We start from the raw sequence: 7147 nt of genomic DNA, 5'->3' as shown, positions 1-7147 counted from the left end.
CTCCCGAGGTAGCCGCGCCGCCTCTTCTTTTCCTCGGTTCGGTTTTTCTTCTAGAAAACCGTTCCGGTTCTTCTTTTTTTTCTTTTTTCTTCCGGTTTTTCTCTTCCGGCTTTGTTTCGGTTTTCTTCCGAAACCCTAGATCGGTTTTCGTTCTTCTTTCGGACCGTTCGTCTCAACGAACGTAATCACTGATTTTTCCCGGTTAACGACGCCCGTTCGTTTAACCGTTCATCTCTTTCTTTTCGTCGGATTTATTCCGCGATCGCGATCTCAGATCCGATTTTCGTTCTAGTCTTTCTTCCCGCTCATTTATCAGAATCAGGTGATTCAAGCGCCTGGAGTTTCGTTTCGAAACCGCCGTTCCGACTAATCAACTTGAACAAGTTTTGCCACAATAAGATTTGACCTAGTTTCAACCTGCTAGAACCGAGTTGTTTTCTTCCGCCGTTTGTTTTTCCGTTTCTTTGTTCGGTTCGTTCTTCCTTTGCAACCGGAGTTCTTAAGTTGAACTTTCTGGTTCGTTCTCTTGTTCGAGTTTTTCCTATGCATTAGATGAGTACTTATTGTGTGCTTGTTGTTTGTCTGTGATAGATCACCCGGATTGCGCCGCTTGTTACTTCGAAACCCTAGGACTCGCGGATTCTCAGCAAGGCAAGTAACACTTTGATCATACCTTTTCTACAACCCATGTTTTATTGCATTAGATGAATCCTCTCACATTGCATGATTAGGATCTAATTAAATTGTGGGATGGGAAGTAGATGAGGTAGTACCTATCACCTGTATTATTATGAAACCTTTGGGAGTTACTTCTACGTTTGCTTATTATGCCATGCTATGCTAGTAGACGTGGATTGGGTGAGTGATATCCATGACAGATGTGAGTTTGTTAATTTTAATGGTTCACTTAAGGTGGCAACTTAAATACACATCTGGGTGGATTGAGGCACCTGATGTCTATCGGGACTTGCCTGTTTTTATTTCGGACCGCCACCCAGGCTCAAAGGGATCATAAGATCATTCATGCTAGTAACTTCCGTGTGCAGCCACAAGCCATTATGGGCTCTGGCATAGTTGACTAAGTTGTGTGAACTCTTACGGGTAGACTAGCAGATGTAGGGGAAAGTAGGTGTACCGGTATACCCACATGTAAGGTGCTAGCGCTTCTGAAAGACTGTGTCTCAGTCATCCGTCTTCTCAAACACCATGTAGTGCGAGAAACCAAACGGAGGCGATCGAGTCTTGTGGGGAAAAGTGCGCAAACCTCTGCAGAGTGTACAAACTAATCATGATTAGCCGTGTCCCCGGTTATGGACAACTTGAGTATCTAGTACTTGAATATCATGTGAATCTCATCATTGTTACTTCTAATTAATGTTGTTGGGTTTTAACTGTTCACTTAATTTGGATTGAGAATGCTGTCAACCATTCTCAATGTTCAACAACTAACTTGATAGTTAAATAAATTTATTCCTTTGCAGTAGGGAAAAATTGGCTTTACGCAAAACTATAACCATAGAGCTTTCCACCAGCCATATATGCATATAGTATAGCTGTTTCATTCCATTACTCTCCCTGTGTTACATTGCCAGCATATTCCATGTGCTGACCCGTTTTCGGGCTGCAACTTCTCATGTTGCAGACTTTTCAGACGACGAGTAAGGTGCTTTTAGGTCGTGGTCCTATACTCAGTGATGTCGTTGGAGTTGATGGACCCATTTATCTTCCGAGTCTTCCGCTGTTATCGTTATTAGATGGCCTTAAGCCATATTTATTGTAATAAGTTCTCTTTGAGACAACGATGTAATAAGTGTGTGATTGCCACTCTGCTATAAATCCTTCGATGTACTGTGTGGTGTCAGCATTACTGATCCAGGGATGACATCGGAGCACAGTAGACTTGATCCATTCGGGTCGGGTCGCTACAGAGATGGTAAAAGAGCACACGCAGACTGTAGGACACGACCACTAAGTTAAAGCCATAGATCAACATTCTCTTCTCATTTTCTAACTCCTCATCTTTTCTACCCTTTTAGGATGACGAACACGAAGATTAAGTATGCTCAACCGGATGAAGGCACACCTTTTGGATTTCACTTGAAGGAAGTCACCAAGTACCTGAACCTTGGATTACCAAGCTTCACGGGAACCTTCAACGCCACTCTGCCTGAAGAGGAGCGCTGGAAGATTCAAGCTCATGTTCCGGGAAGGACATTCGCACCAATCACGAAGCCCATAGATAGTGTTTTCAATGCACCAACCTGGAGTCTGGGAAGGAGCATGGCAGCTCATATCACCATGGGACGCATTGGAGAAGTTTATCAAGAAGACCTCAAGGACACTATCTACCAGATTTGCGGACGCCGAGACGAACAATGGGAGTTAGTCAGCACCAAGAAGGATAGATCCATTGCATCTTTCATCCAGGAGTTAAACCAGCACATTCGACGCCACGAGAACCACATGTGCAATGATATGATAGAATTGAAGAATGCAAATGCAAGGATCATTGAGCTAGAAGGAGAACTGGAGTCTACACGCAAGGACTACATGGACGAGATCGTAGCTCTAGCAAGACACAATGGCGATCTTAAGCAGGAGGTTGAAGAACTCAAGAGGAAGTTCGCATCCAAGGAGGAAGACGAGTACGTCGCATGTCCGGACAACTACATCATCATCGACGACACCGATTCGGATCCAAGTGAACCCGACTTTGTAGACGAAGCTGGAGCAGATATCATGGAGTCTTCCACCGGTTCAAATTTCTAGATGACCACCAGATAGTAGTAGTATTCCCCCATGTAAACACAATAGTTCGAGCACTTTTGTGATAGTTAGACCGTTTGTAAGCCCTTGTTTGATTGAATGAAGTGAAATTGTGTGCTTTTGCCTCATGTGCATATGGGTAGTGTTTTCCCTTTAGACCCCCTCTATTCTTATATCTCATCTTTTCTAAACCCTCAGATGCCTCCGAGACGTGACCCCGGATTTGCCTTTCCGCCGGAGCTCACCCAGTTGATCCAGCAACAGAACACCTTGATGCAGTTGCTAGTTCAGAATTAGAATCAGGGGAACAACAACAACAACCCACCACCACCACCACCTGTTGACCACTTAGCCCGTTTCCTTAGGCTGAATCCGCTGGTGTTTTCCAGTAGCACCGAGCCGATTGTAGCAGATGATTGGCTCCGCAAGATAGGAAGGGAGTTGACCACTATAGGATGCACGGATGGTGAGAAAGTGAAGTTTGCCGCTCACCAGCTTGACGGACCCGCGGCAGCATGGTGGGGGAATTTCGCAGCCACTTACCCAGTTGACACTGTCACATGGGATCAGTTTCAGCAAGCTTTCCGCACTGCCCATGTTTCAGCAGGAGCTATGGCCATGAAGAAGCGTGAGTTTCGCAACTTACGCCAAGGAGGAAGGACAGTTGGCCAGTACATTGACGATTTTAGCAAGTTAGCACGTTATGCCCCAGATGACGTTGCTACAGATGCAGCTAAGCAGGAGAAATTCCTGGAAGGACTGAATGATGAGTTGAGTATGCAGTTGATGGTAGCCACCTTCAAAAACTACCAGGAGTTGGTAGATCGTGCTCTTATGATTGAAGGGAAGCAGCAGCAGATTGAGAACCGCAAGAGGAAATATGGACAGGGGAAGTATAACTCTGGAGCCCAGCAGAAGCCTCGTCTTACCCCTAAACCGGGATTTCAGTTTCAGCATACCCATGGAGGAGGTAGCTCGCACAACCATAATGGCCACAAGAATGGTAATGGGAATGGAAGAAGCAACGGCCAGAACCGGACCACCCCATCGACCCCAACCAAGAGAGACCTGAGTCAAGTCACCTGTTTCAAGTGTTCCAAGACCGGACATTATGCCAATGAATGTCCTGAAGGCCAGAATGGAAATGGCAATGGAAGCTCTGGGAAGAAGCCGAACCCTTTCAATAGGGGACAGGTGAACCACGTTAACGTGGAGGAGGTTGAAGATCAGCCTGATGCAGTAATCGGTAAGTTTTTGGTTAAAACATTTACCGCACTCGTTCTTTTTGATACTGGTGCATCGCATTCCTACATATCAAGGGGATTTGTGGAAAAGTATAGCCTACCCACTAGGATTCTTAAAACGCCTATGCTAGTAAGCTCGCTAGGAGCAGAGTACATGGCCAGACAAGGATGTTCCCAAGTGCCATTAAGTATAGGAAGGCATGTTTTCCCAACGGATTTAATTATTCTGGAGTCCCAAGGTCTGGATGTGATTCTTGGTATGGATTGGCTGACGATGTATGGAGGAAACATCGATTGCGCCAGTAAGACAATTTTGCTTACCACACCAGAAGGAAGAAGGATCAAGTATGTATCCCGGCATGTGCCAAACAGAACACAAGTAAACTGCCTAACAGGAGTTGTGCAAGAGGAAGTACCAGTGGTGAAGGATTTTCCTGATGTATTTCCTGAGGAATTGCCAGGCATGCCACCGGATAGAGACATTGAGTTTTTGATTGAGTTATTGCCAGGTACAGGCCCAATATCGAAGCAACCGTACCGGATGCCAGCAAAGGATTTGGTGGAAGTTATTGGATAAAGGTTACATTCGCCCAAGTTCTTCGCCTTGGGGATCACCCGTACTTCTAGTGGAAAAGAAGGATGGATCATTAAGGATGGTTGTAGATTATCGGGGATTGAATGAAGTAACCATCAAGAACAAGTACCCACTGCCAATGATCAACGATCTGTTTGATCGGTTGCAAGGATCTAAAGTGTTTTCCAAGATCGATTTGCGATCAGGGTACCATAAATTGAAGATTCAAGAGCAGGACATACCTAAGACAGCATTCACCACAAGATATGGACTGTATGAGTACACCGTTATGTCATTTGGATTGACTAACGCACCTGCCTATTTTATGAACCTGATGAACAAAGTGTTTATGGAGTTTTTGGATAAGTTCGTCGTAGTGTTCATTGATGACATCCTGGTTTATTCAAAGAATGAAGAGGAGCATAGGGAACATTTGTGTTTGGTTTTGGAGAAACTAAGGGAACATCAGTTATACGCCAAATTCAGCAAATGTGAGTTTTGGTTGAAGGAAGTTGGATTCCTCGGACATGTTATATCCGGAGAAGGTATAGCAGTTGACCCCACGAAGGTTGAGACCGTAACCGAATGGGAAGCACCAACAACAGTTGGAGAGATCCGGAGTTTTCTTGGACTCGCAGGATACTACCGGAGATTCATTGAGAACTTTTCAAAGATTGCAAAGCCTATGACTGAATTGTTGAAGAAGGATACTAAGTTCAAATGGACCGAGGAGTGTGAGGCTAGTTTCCAGGAGTTGAAGAATCGCTTGGTTACCTCACCAGTATTGATTTTGCCAGATAAGACCAAGGATTATGAGGTGTATTGCGACGCTTCACGTCGAGGACTTGGAGCAGTGCTTATGCAGGAAGGAAGAGTTGTTTCGTATGCTTCATGACAACTGAAGCCTCATGAGTTGAATTATGCCACGCATGATTTGGAGTTAGCAGCCGTAGTGCATGCATTGAAGACGTGGAGACATTTCCTCATTGGAAATCATTGTGAGGTGTACACGGATCACAAGAGTTTGAAGTACATTTTCACTCAGAAGGAGTTGAACCTCCGACAAAGGAGATGGTTGGAGCTCATCAAGGATTATGACATTTGATTGCATTACCATCCCGGAAAAGCTAATGTAGTAGCTGACGCATTGAGCCGTAAGAGCCATGTGAATACTCTAATGACGGGGAAAATACCCAAGGAGTTAGCAGAAAACCTTCGTGAGCTATGTTTGGAAATAGTTCCGAGAGGCTATGTAGCAGCATTGGAGATTCAGTCGACATTGATGGATAAAATCAGAGAAGCTCAGAAATCTGACAAGGAGATTGCTGCTATAAAAGAGAAATTGAGCGAAGGAAAAGCAAAGGGATTTCGTGAGGATGAGCACGATACCCTATGGTTTGAGGACCGTGTTTATGTGCCAAATGACCCGGAGATCAGGAAGTTGATTTTGCAAGAGGCACATGATTCACCGTATTCGATTCACCCCGGGAATACCAAGATGTCTTTGGATTTGAAGGAAACATTCTGGTGGATCGGAATGAAGAAGGATATTGCAGCATATGTAGCAGTTTGTGACGTATGTCAGAGAGTAAAGGCAGAGCATCAGAAGCCAGCAGGATTGTTACAACCATTGCCGATACCCGAATGGAAGTGGGATAAGATAGGCATGGATTTTATCACAGGACTACCCAGGACAAAATCAGGCTATGACTCGATATGGGTAGTAGTTGATCGTTTGACGAAGGTAGCACATTTTATTCCAGTTAAGACCACTTACACCAGTGCTAAGTTGGCGAAGATATACATGACTAGGATCATTTGTTTGCATGGAGTTCTGAGGAGTATTGTATTAGATAGAGGAACCCAATTCACCTCAAAGTTTTGGAATCAGTTGCATGAAACTTTAGGAACCAGACTGGAGTTCAGCACAGCTTTTCACCCACAGACGGATGGACAGACCGAGAGAGTCAATCAAATTTTGGAAGATATGCTGAGAGCGTGTGCACTAGATTATGGATCTAGTTGGGACGATAACTTGCCGTATGCGGAGTTTTCTTATAACAATAGTTACCAAACCAGTTTGAAGATGGCACCTTTTGAAGCTTTATACGGAAGGAGGTGCAGGACACCGTTGTCATGGGACGAAGTTGGAGACCGTCAATTCTTTGGACCAGATTTGATTAAGGAGTCTGAACAGAAAGTTAAGTTGATTCGCGATAGGCTCAAGGTAGCCCAGTCCAGGCAGAAGAGCTACGCAGATTCTAAACGCAAGGAGACAGTTTACGAAACCGGAGACAGAGTTTATCTTCGAGTACCCCCACTTCGAGGAGTTAAGCGCTTTGGAGTTAAGGGAAAATTAGCACCGCGCTTCGTTGGACCGTACAAGATCTTGCAACGTATGGGAGAAGTCGCTTATAAGTTGGAATTACCAGAGGAGCTGTCAGGAGTTCATGATGTATTCCATGTTTCTCAGTTGAAGAAATGTCATGCCGAGATGGCGGAGGTACCGCTAAGAGATACCGTCCCACTCGAAGCGATTCAGTTGAAGGACGACTTAACGTAT

Source organism: Triticum dicoccoides, chromosome 5A (assembly GCF_002162155.2).
Source record: "Triticum dicoccoides isolate Atlit2015 ecotype Zavitan chromosome 5A, WEW_v2.0, whole genome shotgun sequence".
Lineage (NCBI taxonomy): Eukaryota > Viridiplantae > Streptophyta > Magnoliopsida > Poales > Poaceae > Triticum > Triticum dicoccoides.
Note: the sequence above shows the minus strand (reverse complement) of the source record.